The sequence below is a fragment of the Sciurus vulgaris genome (assembly GCF_902686455.1).
Source record: "Sciurus vulgaris genome assembly, chromosome: X".
Classification (NCBI taxonomy): Eukaryota; Metazoa; Chordata; class Mammalia; order Rodentia; family Sciuridae; genus Sciurus; species Sciurus vulgaris.
In genome coordinates this window covers 3,688,485-3,706,800 of record NC_136471.1, presented here as the reverse complement: position 1 = coordinate 3,706,800, position 18,316 = coordinate 3,688,485, and positions in this window count along the sequence as shown.

Sequence of the window (18,316 nt, the reverse complement as noted above, 5' to 3'; positions counted from 1 at the left end):
CTCTGGTTTCTGCTTCACTGCATTGAGTTCCAGTTGTTGAAGTCCTGCATCATGTCAAAACAGACCCCCATGAGCAGCTCTTTGCAGCACCATCTTTGTGTCTGTCCTCCTCCACACCACAGTGTGGTCTGGTACCTCTCCTGTGACTTTATTTAAGTGGACTAACCAAATCAGGGTCAGTATAGAAATAATTGTGTCCAGGTCCTATGGATGGGGCATTAGGGAGACATGGCTGCAACAAAGCTGGGCAGGGGAGGGCCTGACACAGACCTGGGAACTTCATGGCAATTTGGGGCAAGTCTAGGTCTACTTCTTTTGGTCTTTAACCTCAGATGCTGCTGGAACAGAGAAGAGAGGAGGAGCCTCACCTTTCTACCAGCACCTTGAAAGCTCATGTTGCAAAGAGCAACTTCTCAGCTGCTTGCTTCTTGAACTAAGGGGATTTTCCCACCACCACAAAATGGACCCCAGAACTCAAGCAAAGGATTTCACCTTGTACACCTTTTTTCCCAGCAGGTGCAAGTACTGGACACAAATACTCAGGAGCCTCTGGAACCAGAGGCTCTCCAGGTCACTGCTGCATCCCAGCTGGAAATGAGAAATGACATCACATCTGCTGAGAATTCCAACTCTGGAGATCCAGGAGATCCAGAAGATCTGGAAAATCTGGAGGATCTACAGCAACAGCAGATTTAATCTCCAGCCGTGAAAGGAAGGTGGGGGATGGGGACAGACCAATGAGGTCTGCATAGCCAAGGGACATACTGGGTATACAACGTTCCTTGGAGTGGGGGTGGGGGGCAAACATTTGCTTTCATTTCCTGAAAAGTTGTGTTTGTAATGGTTTGTTAAGCATAGCTGTTTATTGGAAATTGTGCTGCAGAGACAGCCTGTGATCCCTAGTTGACTATTATGTAACTACAGCCAGGCCCCATTAGGTGACTTCTGTCACCTGCCCAGCTTTACACCTACATGTTTCACCATGACAGGCTGACTGTGGTCTGCTCAAGAGCATTGTTAGGATGATTTGCAATCTAGTAAGAAGCTGTTCATTCTTGGCTACAACAATTCTGTGGCTTTGGCCTTAAGTAAGACTTGCCACTCCTCTCGAGTTTCACTAAGGAAATCTAGTGGGAATGGGTTTCCAACTGTTGGAACCTAAAACAGCTCAACAAAGGTGTTTGGCATGTAAAATAATCATAGCTTCTTTGCTTAATAAACACTTTCTTTCACTACAAATCTGTTTGAATTCATGACTGACTTTTAGATCCTAGGAGTGCTACTGATTCAGCTGACTGGCCAAGGTCCTAATGAAAGGCTCATTTCCTGGAGCTGGGCACCTTGTGTAGGACCTGCTCCCCTTATCCTCTTATTCACACCCTTGCCCCATGCCACACCTGCAGAGGCCACTGGATGCTGCCTTCCCATGTGGCAGTGTGCCCAGGCCCTCTGAACAGCCTTAATTTGGCCCCTTCCTTGACACTGAGGCAATTCCCAGGCCCACCAGACCTGAAAAAGTTGACCTAGAAGCTACATGATCAAAGTAGATAATTCTGCCTGCCTGCGCTGTACACATTAAGTCAGGCGAACCTGGATACTAAAGTGCAACATGCCCATTCCCTTTGCATGTCAGTTCTCTCTCCTGTCTATAGCCATTTTTATTGGCTAGCATACTCTCTATGTGCAAGGGATTCTTCTTCCTGGTCAGGCATCAAGGAGAACATATCCCCAGTTGTTTGCACAGTGGTGGGGTGGGAAGGACTGTATAGCTCTGACAAGTCATTACATGCCTTTCATAAGGTCAATGAGCCATTGTCAGAAGAAAGTAAAGGAAATCCCCAGTCTCCAATAGCAAGGAAAATAGAGTCATACTAGGACTCACATCTCCAGAAGCAGCCTGATTTTTCTCAGGCACTGTGGTCTCTATCAGTCTTATGGGACTGAATGTATTCCCCCCAAATTTGTATGTTGAAGCCCTAGCCCCCAATGTGAGGTATATGGATATGAAACCTTTGGGAGGTAATTAGGTTAGATGAGGTCCTGAGAATGGGTCTCTCACGATAGGATTAGTGCAAAGACCTACAAGATCTTGCTCCCCCTCCTGGCCCCCCTTACATGCATGTACACTGTTTTAGTCAGCTTTTTTGCTGCTGTGACTAAAATATCTGACCAGAACAATTTTAGAGGAGGAAAAGTTTATTTGAGGGCTCATGGCTTCAGCAGTCTTGGTCCATAGTCAGCAGGCTCCATTCCTCCAAGCTTGAGGTGAGGTGGAACATCATGGTGGAAGAATATGGTGGAGGGAAGTGACTCACATGATGATCAGGAAGCAGAGAGGTATCTTCACTCTCCAGATACAAACTATATACCCCAAAGCCATGCCCCCAATGATGATCCTCCTCTAGTCACACTCTATCTGCCTTCAGTTACCACTCAGTTAATCCCCATCAGGGGATTAATTCACTGATTGGGTTAATGCTATCAACCCAATCATTTCTCCTCTGAATCTTCTTGTCTCACACATGAGCTTTTGGGGAACACCTCACATCCAAACCATAACATTTCACCCTTGGCCCCCAAAAGCTCACACTCATCTGAGAATGCAAAAGATATTTAGTAGATTCCCAAGAGTTCCCATAGTCTCAACAGTTCTGAGATTGTTCAAAGTTCAAGTCCAGAGTCTTCTCTGAGGCTCAAGACAATCTTGCATTGTGAGCTCCTGTAAAATCAAAAGCAATTTACAAGTATCCAATATATAAAGGTACAGAGTAAATATTTCCAATGAAAAAAACAGAGGCAGAGAAAGAAGAGATAGGACCAAAGCACAACCAAAATCCAACTGGGTAAACAAGTCTTGTGGTTCCATGTCCGGCAACTAGGGCACATGGTATTGTGATATTCTCTCCAAAGGGCTTGTGTAGCTCTGCCCCTGTGGCCTTGTTGGTGGCAGCCCAAGTGGCTTTTCTCAGCTTGTTTCCTGCAACTTTCCTAAGATATCCCATGTTACTGGCATTTCTTATCCTGGGAGTCTCTACTACAGCTTTGGCTTCTTCCTCACATCTCCACACTTTGACTTCTCAGGGCGTGCCCACAGGGATTCTGACCCTGCCACACTTTTCCTGGTCTCCAAGGCTTTCCTTTGAAATCTTGGAAGCCTCCATGACTCCCTAATTCCAACATTATGCATTCCTGCAAAACCAGCACCACATGGTTGATGCCAAGGGTTGCTGCAATCTTAAGCAGTAGCCAAGCCTCCAGGGACCCTGCCTGCAGCAGCTTCTGAGTGCCTGGGTGGCTGAGAGCATTGAAAAAACTTCCTAGGCTTCCTTAAAGAAGGGTGCCCACTGGTCTCTTGAGAGAATTTTCACTTTTATTCCTTGAGCTTGAGATGGGTGTGATCTTGCCAGCTCCAGAGATTCCCTCAAGCCATCTTTCTTATTGCCTCTGGACAAAGTCTTTAGCATTTCTTTAGTGACAGTAAAATCTTTAACAACTGCAACTTCCTTAGCCCTAGTTTTACTCAGGCCTTTCAAGTCCACATGTCCCAAATCTTTCTGCTCTGCTTTATGCACCTGATAATCACAATAAATTTGGCTAAAATCTGCCACAATATCTATGCCACTGCCTGAATGCTGTGCTGCCTAGACATTTTTTCCATCAGATTTAGAAGTCCATGGCTTCTAAAATCAGTTTCACAGAAAGACTCAAAACATGGGCAAAATGCAGACAACTTCTTAGTCAGAACATAACATGAATGACCTGTAGTCCAATTACCAACTGTATCCTCCTTTTCCTCTGAACCCTCTTGAGTGCTATCCTCACTGTCCACAATCCTATTTGTATTCTGGTCTTCTGAGTTCCCACCAGAATTGGCCATTAAGCTCTGCTTATGGTAACCTAAAGCATTTCCGGCTCACACTGCTAAGCATCTCAAAATTCCTCCTGTCAATTCCAAAAAGTTCAAAAAGCTTCTAAACCACATGGTCAGGTTAGTCACAGCAACAGCCCCACTCCCAGTACCAATTTATGTTTTAGTCAGCTTTTTTGCTGCTGTGACTAAAAGATCTGACCAGTACAATTTTAGGGAAGGAAAAGTTTATTTGGGGGCTCATGGTTTCAGAAGTCTGAGTTCAAGGATAGCTGGCTCCATTCCTCAGCGCTTAAGGTGAGGTAGAACATCATGGCAGAAGAGTGTGGCAGAGGGAAGCAGCTCACATGATGATCAGAAAGCAGAGAGAGAAACTATACTCATCCGATACAAAATATATACCTAAAACCACACACCTAATGCCCACCTCCCTTAGCCACACCCTACCTATCTTCAGTTACCACTCAGTTAATCCCTGTCAGGAGTTAATTTACACTGATTGTGTTAATACTCTGGCAACCCAATCATTTCTCCTCTGAACCTTCTTGCATTGTCTCACATGTGAACATTTGAGAGACTCATCAAAACCATAACAGACACACACCAGAGGTGAAGTGAGCATGGGGACACTGTTCACTGGCATGCAGAGTGGCACAGACTCAGTAATCAAAAGCTGCTTTCTAGCTCTAGAGAATGGGGGAGGGTGGTTGGGGCACACAGACACCTTCTGGCTATTCAGCTGGTCTGACAGCATTCTGACCACAGTGGATGCTCAGCAGCTGACTGGGCAGCATCAGTAGTTCCCATAGTCAGAGGCCCAGCTCTGCTTCTGAAAAGTCATTTTAGTTCTTTGGGTTTCCATTTGTGAGCTGAAAAAAGAAGGCCACTGGAGGATATAATATCTTTCCCAGCAGCTGTTAGAACACATGAGGACACATGAATGGAGTGGTAGGATTGTGTTATAGGTTGGATCTAAAATGTTCCCAGAGGGTCATGTGTTGAAGGCCTTATCCCCGGTGTTGCAATATTCAGTTAATATGTAGTAATTCAATATCCAATTACTTTTTGTAAGTAATTGGATCATTCATAGCTCAATGACCTACTGGAAGGTGGTTGAAATTGTAGGTTGAACCTAGTAAGAGAAAGTGAGTCCTTGGGGCTGTACCCTTGGGGACTGTCTTGTCCAGGGCCATTTGCTCTCTCTTTCTCTGCTTTCCAGCTACATGAGGTAAGCAGTTCTGTTCCACTATGCCCTCCACCATGATGCTGCACCACACTGTGGGCCAATAGAATGGAGCCAGCTGAACATTAATTGAAACTTCTGAAAACATCATCCAAAATATATCTTTCCTCCTTGGAGTTCTTTTTTCCTCAGGAATTTTGTCACCTCAATGAAATGCTGTCTAACACAAACTGAAAGAGCTTAAGGCACTTGAAAGCTGCTAAGACTGGAAGCTTTTGGTTGGCGTTATTGTTTAAACTCAGTGTTTAGACTATTGTTAGTCAACTTTTCATTCCTGTGGCCAAAATACCTGACAGGAACCACTTAGAGGAGAAAGAGTTTATTATGGTTCATGGTTTCAGAGGTTCAGTCCACAGTTGGTCAGTTCCATCACTCTGGGACTAAGTGAAATAGCACTTCATGGAGGAAGGACATAGTAGAGGAAAGCTGCTCACATTATGACAGCCAGGAAGCAGAGAAAAGAGTCAGGGAAGAAACACCTATGCAGGGTACACCCCAGTGACCCCCTACCTCCAGCATGTAGTTACCACCCAGGCCATTCAAACTAGGATGGACCAATTAGGTTACATCTCTCTTAATATAAATATTTCATCTGCTGCATTAACATAGGAGCTTTTGGGGGACACGTCATATCCAAACCATAACCATGTCCCATCTGGACCCTCTTATACTGGATTCACCACAACCTGTATTACACCCTGGGATCCTGAACTAGGGAAGCCTGTGGTCACCCTCCAGTCAACTCTTCAACTTCTCAGCTGCACAGCAGGTTGCCAGAGGGGAAGAGGATTGTGCTGACCAGTCCTACTCTCCCCCAGGTATTCCCCAGATGAGTAGTTTCAAGGAAGACTCAGCTTATGACAGAGAATCCAGAAACTGAGAGCCAGAGCTCCCATGCACAGCTGCCCATTTGTCTAACGTATTACTAAAGTCAAACTGTGCAGAGTGAGTTCTCTGTGGCCTCTTACACAGTTCATGGACCAAATTCCTGCTTTGAGGTACCCACAGTGCTGCACAAAAACTCCCTGCAGGTTGCTCCCGGCCCAGACCTTAGACTCACTTGCCTCAGCAGATGAGCGGCTCTACCCTGAGTCAGTTGGTGCTCATCTTTTTGTTCATTGTTCTTGTCACAGGAAACCTAAATCCCTATCTCCAGAAGGTCAAGGAAAAAACTATGCACTCTTACGCCAGGACTTTGGAAGGCTCTGACCAGGCTGAAGGTTAAAATTGACCAGCAGGGTCTGTGTTAGCTTATCCCAGGGCAGGGTACAAGTCTGGGCATAATTTGAGTCAAGAAGACAGCATAGAGCAAGCTGGCAGAGCCACAGCTGAAATAGGAAAATGCTATCCCTGTAGGACACTGCAGCCCAAACCCCAAACTTTCATCAGGGAAATCTTCAAATGGATGCAGGGACACAGCACCTGGAACTACTGAGAACAAATATTTTCTGTCCCTTACCCTCCCTGCCAGCCTCATATGCCATATGTACCCAGTGCACAATTCAAGCAAGTCCACCCTATCTTTACTCTCAGATTCTTCCTGGGTGTGAGGGAGAGCACAGAGGGAAATGAGCTGTTATTCCATCAGTCCAGAGCCAGGCAGACTCCAAGGAAGAGGTAGGGAGGAGGAATCCACAGATAGGACAGGCCATGTGACCAGGACTCCAGCATCATACTCCATCTGGCTCTCCTTGTTGGCAAACCCCTTCCAGGGCAGCTCTGGAGGAGTGTGGCATTCTGCCTCTTGTCCTCAGCATGGTACACTACTCAATGGCTAGGTACCTGGTTTGGGACACAAGGGTTCTCTTGTTTCCAGAGCTTCCTAGGTTTGCTGAACACCTTCTCCCTGTTGCTATCTGCTCAACCCATACAGCTTCTCCCTTGAGTGGTAGAGCAGAGACACAGAGGGGCCAAAACATCAACAGCTTGTTGGTATAGGGTTTCCTCAGCAGACCTAGGAGCCCCCCTCCCTCATCTCTTCTCCCGTCCATGGGAATCCAAGACTGGGAAGGCAGCTCCAGGCCCTGATCTTCTGACACCCCTCAATAGAGCCACCAGCAGCTCCGAGGTTCAAAACACACAGGACTAGCCCCTCTCCTGTACTTCTATGGCCCCAGCAATAATATCAGCAAGGTGGACCAGGCTGAGGCAATTGCCACCTTACCTTTACCCTACAAGATTCCATGGTGGTCGGGTTTGGATTTGTTCACCACTCCAGCATGAAGCCAAATTTAGTTCTACCTGGGAAAGTGCAAATGTTGCATTTCCATGAGGCCCAGGGAGGTGGAAGGGATGAAACAATATGACAAAGGTGTCCCAGGGGCCACACATGGCAGAGCTTTGACACAGACACCAACTCATTCCCAGGTGGGCAGTGCAAGTCTCAGTCTCCACAGAATAGAATATTCCATGCATAGACTTACAGCTGAATATTCATGTGTTTTCTGTGGCATCAAACATTTATAAATGTTCCTATTCCCAAATGCATTTTACAATAAAAAGGAAGAGTGTCATCAAAACTACCTGCCCCTGCATGTCCTTCCTTTGCACCACACAGCCCAGCACCATGCTAGTGCCCAGAGCGGTGTCCTGAGGGTTTTTTAAAGTGTATCTTGAAGAAAAAGGGAAGGTAACCTTGGAATATTGTGGAGTGTGAGTGTTGTACATGTCTGCCAAAATCATTGAGAAGGAATGGTGGAGGTAGATAGGCCAGGTAGAAGTCAGGGGCATGGGTGGCATGTGGGCTCAGGATTGCAGCTTCAAGGCAAACTGCATGTGGGGTGAAAGGAGGGAGTTGGTCCTCCAAGACCTTGGAACATATTTCCAGAAAACTCCATCCTGTCTTTCCAAATGGACTGTATCAACCTTAATGAAAATTCTATGAAATATGCCATAAGTAATATTAAATGGTTGGGGTAATATTAAATGGTTGGAATTTTTTCAGCTTTAATGGGTAAGCAAGACATTGTTGAATTCTTGCCATTGTTCATCCAATAAAATCCAAGTACTTCCGCCTCATCTGACCAGGTCTGGCCCCTCCTTCTGCAGCTGTCTCTCCTCCCTTCATCCACTCTGCCCTCAGTTTCACTGATCCTGTGAGCTTGATACAAACTCTGGGCCTTTCTGCCCTCACGGATCTGTCCCTACTCCACACATCAGCATGTCCTTCCCTTCTCTGCATTTCCGACCATTGCCTATGATACAGGGCACAGCTGTATATCACCACTGCTCAGTACCTAATGCACTTTGTAATCTTCTGAACTGCCAAGATTGGGGCAGATGAGCCTTCCTTTGCTAAATGTTCCAATGAACATCATTGTAATCTAGGACATTAGCAGTCACTGGGAAAATGCTGCACTAAGAAAACCAGCCTCTGGAGGCAAGATCAAGCTAGGAAATCAAGCCTGACTTCCACAATTGCCTAATAGTTGGGAGGGGCCAGTCTGTCCCCAGAGCCCAAAGGTAGCCCTGTCCCCAGCTCCAGAGACCAGGAAAGTCTTTCTCCTCTGCTCACCTTCTATTTAGCACAGATAAAACCAATCTTAAGTTCCTGAACATTAACCAATAACCTGATAGCCCTTCCACAGGCTTCTTCTGAGAGGAACCCCTGTGGTCAGGGGTGCAGTTCTGGGACAGCCACTCTTCTGTGGGACTGGGGGAAGAAGAAGAGAGCTTGGTGGATGAGATGGCAGGGTTTAAGGTGTGAAGCACCAAGAGCTGCCCATGAGTTGGCAAGCATCTCTGGTAGCGGCTGCAAGCAGCCTCTGCAAGTCCCTTTGTGGCAAATGCAAATCTGGAACACTATGAAGAGTTGGGGGTGGGAAGAGCAGGGGAATTGACGATGACAATTAAATACCAAGAGGCCTGAAACTCCTGGAGCCATGGAAGTTTCCTGCCCAGATGGAGTCCCTGACCCTAAATGTCAAAGGGTAATTAACCACATGGTCACCTTGTTGATGAAACGAAACCCACAACCCCACAGAATCATAACATGTCAAATGCAGAGAGGCAAAGGTCAGTAGACAGGACAGACAAATTGCAGTATTTAGAATTCAAGTGTTCATGTAATCTAAGTTCTAGCCTGTGGGGCAGGTAGGTGGGAGAGAGGCTGAAAGTTTATTGACTGGGAGTGGGGCATAGCTGCAGCAGGGAAATAGGCCCAGAGCTCAGGGGAAGAGCCTGGCTCACTGGGTGATTCACACCCTAACCTTAGAGCATGTGGTCTGCTAGGAAATTGGGCCTTGGGCTGCATACACAAAGGGGACCCAGCTAGGGTGGGCCACCCAGTTTAGTGCTGCTCTTTTATTCTGTTTCCCCATGCTGTGCCAGATGACAGTGCCCAGGAGTGTCGATCAGGGTTGTGGTGCTGAGGGAGGCAAGACACTGAATTTGAGGCTTCTGTCAGAAAATGCACTGCAAACCACTTGACATTTCCATGTCTCTGCTGACTCACTGTACCACAGAGGTGAGGATAAGATGCTTGTTTGAGAGTGGGGACTAGAACCTGGATCCCTCCTGGATCAAGGAACAAATGAATGACCAGACAAATGTGAGCCTGTCTCCACTCCAGTCTGAGCACAGTGCCTTCCTCCTGAGCTCTGATGAAGACAAAGAGAAGGTGCCTGGTCCCTGCAAGAATGAGTATACTGCAGAAATCAACCTTTCCTTGTTGCCTGCACCTCCCTCCCTCTTCTCTTAGTCCAACTGGGTCTTCTCTCCTGGTCCTTTCTCAGGACATTGATTCCCTCCTCTAATTGATGCCTTTCAGGGACATGCTTCTCCATCCTCTCAGTCACACAAGCTAACACACAGACATCTGCCTGACTCCTCCGTTTCCCCTGTCCATCAACTTTCATATATCCATCTTGTCTCCTCCACTGATGCCCAAGAATAGGCAGGGAAAGAGTGAATGGATGAGAGAGCAAATGAATGAACTGAAGTCTATGTAGTCTATATTGTTGTGTTCACAGGCTTATAGGTATATTAGGAATGACCTATTGATCAATGAGCACACTCCATGGGGGCCACTGCAGATCTGTACTTTTGCACAAACACATCTTTGGTGGAGAGTATCTGGACACATAGCTCTAGGAGCCCTGTAGGGTAGGGCCAGTCTTTGAGGCTATATACCATGGTACCAACCTCAGGGAAGACATTTGATGCCTTCTTGGAGCAAGCACATAGATTCGGCTTCTTGACCCCAGGTTTCCCATATCTTTGGGTGCCCAAGAACACTCACAATACTCAAACTTCACAGTATTCCAAGCTTACTTTCCCTTTTTCTTGAAGATATTCTTCAAAAAAACCCTCAGAACCCTGTGCTAGGCTGTTTGGTGCAAAGGAAGGACATGGAGGGGCAGGTAGTTTTGATAACACTCTTCCTTTCTATTGTAAAATGCATTTGGAAATAGGAACAATTATAAATGTTTGATGCCACAGAAAACACATGAATATTCAGCTGTAAGTCTATGCATGGACTATTCTATTATGTGGAGGCTGAGACTTGCTCTGCCCACGTGGGTTGTTTTGGGGGTTGCTGTGTCTGTGTTGAAGCCATGTAGAAAATGAATGTGAAAGTATTCTCTGAGGAGAGCCATGTTGAAGCTAGTCCCCTGTCCTGTACTTCTGTGACTCCAGCAATAATGTCAGCATGGTGGGCCAGGCTGAGACAATTGCCACCTTACCTTTACCCTATAAGATTCGATGGTGGTCGGGTTTGGATTTGTTCACCATGAGGACAGGTGTGAATGGAACATCTGCTCTTTCCCAGATAGGTGAATTCAATTTGGCTTCATGTTGGAGGATGTTCTTTTAGCTACATCTTGAGGTTCATGGTTTTTTCTCGTCTTGCCCCATACACTCCACCCATCACCAACCATTTAATGGTACTTATCAAAGCTTCAACTCACTTTGTCAATATCTTGTGCCTGGATGGGCTAGGGATGCTCAGAGCAGGAGGAGGCCAGGGGAGTTCAGGACACATCCCCGAACTAGATGGGGCATGGTCGGACTCATTTCTTGTCGTGTTTTGCCCCCTCGTGCTCGGTTGCAGTATTGCAGCTCTCCAGTGGCCTCCTTATGGCCAATTCAGTTAACCTCTCCTGAGTGTCTTCTCTGGACCAGGTTCTATGCCAGACACAATTCTATTGTCGAATTTCAGTTCATTCTTTGGTCAACTCACTGATAAATTTCCATCCTCTACTGTCTTCATGTTGCTCCTTTCCCTCTTTTTCTGTGTTACAGTAGACTGGAAAACAGCCATCTTTGGATGAAACCAACTGTGCTCTGTGTCTGCACTTAAGCATCTCTGTGTTGCTAGAGAGGATTCCACAAGCTGAAATATTGTGTAGCCTGGAGTTTCATGACCTCCAACCTCACCCAGGCACCTCTACCTGCTTAAGATTTCGTGTCTTGTGTCTTTCCAGTCCCATTCTTAGACTTGGAGAACCTATGTCTTCCCTCTTCCCTCCTTCTTGCCTTGTCCACACACAATCTAGAAATCAGAAGCCAGGTCTTTCTCTGCCTTCTTCCATATTCAATATTTCCCCTTTCCTCAAGCTAAAATTGATGAAAGTTTCCCTTCTCCTTTCTAAGACCAATTTTTGCATCCTATCAGATTCCATTCACTTTTCTCTATTCATCACTGAATTCCACCTGTGTGCTTGATCAGTCCCATCACCATGTATAAAGCTGTAATTACCCAAATCCCAGTCTCTCTCCAGAAACTAGAGCATTTATGTGCTCCTTTCTGAAACACTTTTCTTCCTGTGGTGTCTCCTCCTGAGCTCTGCTCCCAGAGAACTTGTCGTTGTGCTTGAGTGGAGTGTCAGCTCCTGCCACTCTACTGAACTAGCTCTTATCAAGATGGATGACAACCTCCAGGTTTCAAAATTCATCTTCACCAAAGGGGAATGAAGGGAATGGAGGGGGATGGTAATGGAAAGACAATAGAATGAATGGACATCACTTTCCTATGTTCATATATGAATACACAACCAGTGTAACTCCACATCATGTACAACCACAAGAATGGGAAGTTATTTTCCAGGTATGTATGATATGTCAAAATGCATACTACTATCATGTATATCTAAAAAGAACAAATAAAATTTAAAAGTCAATATAAAAACATTCACCATTCACTTCTCTGACCTCAAGTTCACTGGCACTGCCCTTCCTTTGGTTGACATTTCTTTCCCCCCTGTCTCTTATCTCACTGGCTGTTCCTTATTCTGCCTTGTTTGTTCTTCCTTCCTCTTAACATTGGAAGGCACAAGACTTGGATTTTAGATCATTTTTCTATCTCCATTCACACCCTAGGTGATGTCATGCCTTTCTGTAGCTTTAAATTACACACAAACATCACAAACACATACACATTCTTTACTGAATCAAGACACATATATGAAGTACTTATACCTTACCCTAAAATGTAGACACATAATTGACGTTTCCAACTTAATATGCCAGAAACAAAACCTTTAATATCCTCACAAGTCTGCTCCTCTCGTGATCTTTCCTCTTTTAGTGGACGGAATCATCCTCCTAGTTACCTTAGCCAGAAACCTGGTGTTATGGGTTGAGTTGTGTTCCCTTGATACTCAGGTTGTGAAGTCCTAACCCACAGTACCTCAGAATGTGACCTTATTTGAAAATAGGGTCATTACATATATACAGTAGTTCTCCTTTATCTACAGAGAATATGTATCAAGACCCCCAGTAGTTGCTGAAAACTTTGGATGATACCTGCTATGGTGTGGATATTAGGAGGATAGAAACTTTATCCAGCTATGGTGTTGACAGGGGGACCTTTGGGAGGTAACCAGGATTGGATAAGGTAGTCAGGATGGAGCTCCTATCATTGAACCCCATGGCTTTATAGGAAAAGGAGTGAGAGACACCAGACGGACACACACAGACTAAAATGCAAGAGCCCCCTCTCTTGACCTGTGATACTCAGAACTGTCTCAGGAGTTTACCAACAAGGAGGCATCCCCAGATGTGGCTCCTCCCTGTTGGACCAGAAATGTGAGCCAGAATAAACCTCTTTTCTTTGTAACTTAGCAAGTCTGTGAAATAGCAAATTTTTCCTGTATGCCCTGTAGTGCTGTCACATAATGTCAGAATTAATCTCTCCTTTTGTGTTCCACACCCTGGTGTCTCCTTTGCATCACTAATTTTGGGCTTCAAGGACATCATTAAGTAAAATAAGGGATACTAGAGCATGAACACTATGATACTGTGCCAATTAATCTGATAACTGAGAAGGTTAATAAGTAACAGGTAGGCAGCATATGCAGTATGAATATGCTGGACAAAGGGACAATGCTCATCTTGGGCAGGATTTCATCACACAATTTAAAACTTATGAATTCCTCAAAAGACTAAGCATGGAACCACTATATCACCCAGCTATACCACTGCTGGGTATTTACCTTGAACAATTAAAGTCATCGTGCTATAGTGATACGTGCATACCCATGTTTATAGTACACGATTCACAATAGCCAAACTATGGAGCCAGCCTAGTGTCCATCAACGGGTGAATGGATAAAGAAAATATGGTATATATACACACAATAAAATTTTATTCAGCCATAAAATAAAATGAAATTGTGTAATTTGCAGAAAAATGAATGGAACTAGAGACAAATATGTTAAACAAAATAAGCCAAACTCAGAAGGTTAAGGGTCATATATTTTCTCTCATATGTTGTAGCTAGAGAGGAAAAAGAAAAAGAAATGTGGAGGTGGATCTCCTAAAAATCAAAGGGAGATCAGTAGAGGAAAGGGACCAGGGGTAGGAGGTGGAATGGGAGTGGGGAATTGCTGGGGACTGATATTCACAAATTATATTGTCATATTGTGTGCATGTACCAATATATAACAACAAATACCATCATATGTACAACAATGATGCACCAATAAAAATGTGGAAAAATACGAATTGTGGGAGAAAAATGGAACAGATTCTCCCTCACGGCCCTCAGAAACATCTAATGTTGCCAACACTTTGATCTCACACTAGCCTCCAGAACTTTGGTATAGTATATTCCTCTTGTTTAAGCCACTGTTATGTACTAAATTGTGCCCCCATTCACACGTTGAGGCCTTAAGTCCCACTGCTGCTTAAATCAAATAAGATTGTAAGAATGGGGTACAAATGTAGTAGTGTCTTTTTTAGAACACAGAGAGTCACCCGATTTCTCTCTTTCTACTTTCTCTCCCTCTCTTCTCTCTCCCCCTCTCTTCTCTCTCTCTCTCTCTCTCTCTCTCTCTCTCTCTCTCTCTTCTCTTTGTCTCTTTCTCACTACACATGCAGAAAGGAAAAGCCATGTGAGGACACACAAAGCCCCTTGACCATAGATTTTTAGGAACCAGAATGTGAGACAATGGATCTCTGTTGTTTCAATCATCCTGTCTCTGGTATCTTGTTATGACGGCCCATGCTAACAAATACAGACCCCTGGTTTGTGACACTTTGTTAGGTGGCCCAAGGAAATGAATTACCAGGATCATCCCCGACTGGTTCCTTATTTTCATTTACCTCAGCTCTAAATATCCAAGTAATGTCCATATCTTGTTGGCTATACTCCTAACCTGGAATCCGTCTACTACAATTGACCTCCCAAAACACTCACTATTATTTCTCACATGTATTATTGTTATGTTTTTAACGTTTTCAACTGGTCTTCTTATTTCCATTAGTGGACCTTATAGTGCATTCCCTAAACAGAATCCAGAGTGATTTTTAGAAAATTAAGAAAAAATGAACACATCACTGTCTTGGCTAAACCCTCCAGGACGTTGCATCATACTACCTCATTATGGCTAGTTTTTCTAAAATTGATTTGACTATGCTTTGCTAAAACCATTTAATTGTCTTTTGTTTTCTAAGCTTACAATTATATTATTTGTAAGTAATGATACCTATTTATAATGTATCCTTTCCGATATGTGTGCCTCTTGTATCTTGTTCAAATCTCACTACATTATTTTAAGTAAGATACTTTCTCTTGTCATAACTTTCCTAGCAACACAACATATCACAATTTGTAATGGCATATTGCTTTGCTGAATAAGTAAGCAAACAAACGCATTTAAACAAGTCGAACAACTATTTAGCTTCTGTCCTCATCTCTAAACTATAAACAATGTAAAGTGAGAGTGGTGACTGATTCTCTGCCCTCTTTAGAGTTCAGAGAACAAAGTGGACAATTATTAGATGTGCATTGAAAACAACGAAGTAAGAAAAATGCGTGAAACATATTTCTGATCCTTGGATGAATAGATGGGACTTTCTATGCTTAAAAGAATTGTAAAGAATCACTAAGGAAAAACAAAGCAATACATTAATCTACACAAAAATAATGAACAAAAGATAAGCAACAATAAAAGGCAAATGAGAGTAAATATGTGCTACATTATGTGCAAATAATAGATGAAAATTGGTAAGAAAAACACAAAGATTGCAGCAAAAATGAGACCACAGAGATTATTCACAGAAAAGGAAAATGGTGAATAAACATGTGAAAATATAGTCATAATTTAAAAAATAAACAAAAATGATAAAATGTCATATTGCAAAGACAATTAAATGGCAATATTTTCTGCTGGCAAGAGTGAAGCAAAAAGTATATCTTCATGAATTGGAATCTGGAACAACCTTGGGGTACAGAAACTCAGGTCTACAGATAGAGACATCTATTTATGTATTAATTAGTTTATGTTTTGCAGTGTTGGAAATAAAACTCAGGGACTTGTACATGCTAAGGAAATGCTCTACCACTGAGCTACACTTCCAGTCCTAAGATTTTGTATTTCTAACTCAGTAGTTTTAGGGATAAGGATTCATAATTCAACTTTCAAGAGGTAGATACATATATATTTAAAAATATATTCTTTTGCAGCATCATCTACAGTAATAAAGATAAAAAACAGTCTGCATTTCCAATCACCTGAGAAGTTTGTAGTTACATTTTAAAACCTTTATTCAATGAAATAGTTGTATCCATTAAATAAATCTTGCAAATAAACAAAAATTCTTTAATTGTATTCCTGATTAAAAGAACAAATAGAAGTGATCTAGGATGAAGAGGAGTATTCCTCAATATGATACATTTGATGTATCAGAATCAATAATAAACATTGGAATGAATCGTGACTCACTAGAGACATTGTAATGAATGATAGAATTGAATCAAGAACAAACCCCATAACTTTGGAAAGACAGAGGTCCATTTATCATTACTTAAAAATTCTATGATCATCACTTAGAAAACTAAAGATGACTAAGAAATGTTTATAGTAAGGCAGAAGGATACAGATAATTTTACAAAATTCAGCATCTTTCTCAGAAGCCAACAATAATCATTTAGGAAGTATGATGGGGAAAATTCCATCCACAACTGCAAGAAATCTATCTATATGTCTCTCTATCTCTATACACACATGCCCACACCCACACACACACATATACATATAAAACAATGATAGTAACACATTTTTAAATGTGCATGACCTAAAGAAGAAAACTGGAAAACTTCAGTGAAGGACATTCAACAAGATTTAGGAAAATATTAAGGAATACCAACAGCATGGATGAAGATTATTACAGTGTAAAGGTATCAGCTTTCCACACATTTAATTCATAAATGTAATGCAATTACAACCAAGATAGCAACAATGCTTTTTTTTTTTCTTTTGTGACTTTATGAAACTGTTCTAGAGCTTAGATAGAAAATTAAATAAGCAATAGTGATAAAGAACGTTTTGGGGGAAAGAAGTGGAACTGCCTGAGAACAAGTGGGAAGAGGGCACTTATTCCACCAGATAATAACATATTTCTTAAAGGCTCCACTGGTTTCAACAGGGTGTTAGTGGCACAGGAAGAGACTAGTGAATGCCATATGCCCAAATACTGAAATCCTGAAACATCCAAATCCCTTAAGTTGAAATTTCCCTGAGGATCAAATTCCCAACCTTTGCAATCCTGAAAATTTAAAATCCTGAAAACTGTATTTCCCATAGGAATAAGAGCTATAAAAGTGCAGAGAGTTGAACTCTTGGGAAGGGATCATTGTGTTTTTAGTTATATGCAAGGTGGTTGCCAAATTATTCCATTATGGACTACTGCCCCTTCACACATAGTGCCATATTTAGAGAATCCAAGGAATTTAACAAGTTCAGAGACCAGCTAAACCAAAGACCTTGCTCATCTACAGCTGCTATCGCTGCTAAAAAGCACATTAAGTGGTAAAGGATTTGGGGTTAGGAATTGGACTCCTGAAGGAGATGCACATATGCAATTCATGCCCCTGGTGGACCCACATTTCTAGAACTTTTACTCTCATTTAGGTAGTGATGACTGAAAGAATCAAAACACTGAATAAACATTTATTTGTGGTGGAATTGGAAGAAGAAAATGGAGTTCAATTGAATTCCTTAAACATAACGACAGATGTGAAATTAAGTATGACTGAGGCTACTAAAAGCAAATTTCAAGGAGTTGCCAATAAAGATTTTTTTTTCTTTTCTCATTCAGCCCAGTACATTCGGCAGAAAATTCAGATGAGCGTAGTGGCCACACAATATGACAACAATGAACACTTCATCTGAACAGTGCATCATTTGTTTGCATTGGCATTCATTCCAGCTCATGAAATTCCAGTACTTTTAATGAATGAGAGCTGCATTTGCCCGAAGAAATCAGTGAAGTTAGTGACTGGTTTAAAAATCATGTGCATGATAGAATTAGAACATACTTTTTGTAGTGCTGAGTTTTGTTTTTATTGTTGTTGTTCAGTTTCTTCTTTCTTTGGTTGTTGCCATTGGGCATCAGTATTTTTTCCACCAAATTTGTAGTTTGCACATGGGCAAGCAGAGTGGATTTCTGTGTTCCCCAAACAACACAGAAGCACAGCACAGAAGATGGAAACTATAATAGCAAATACTCATGCCAGTGTATATTGAGTCATAGAAGAATTTCAAAAAGAGCAGAGCCGTGTAGAAAATGAATATGAATGTATTCTTTGAGGAGAGCCATGCCTTGAAAGAAAGGAAAGCAGCTATTCATTCTGATGAAAGACTGAAGAATATAACTAATGATTGTGAAGGCTGGTCAGCTCTTATGGACTACCCATACGCAACTGCCTGCCATGTATCCCTGAAATACACTTTGGCAAATGTCAATTTTTTCTCCACTA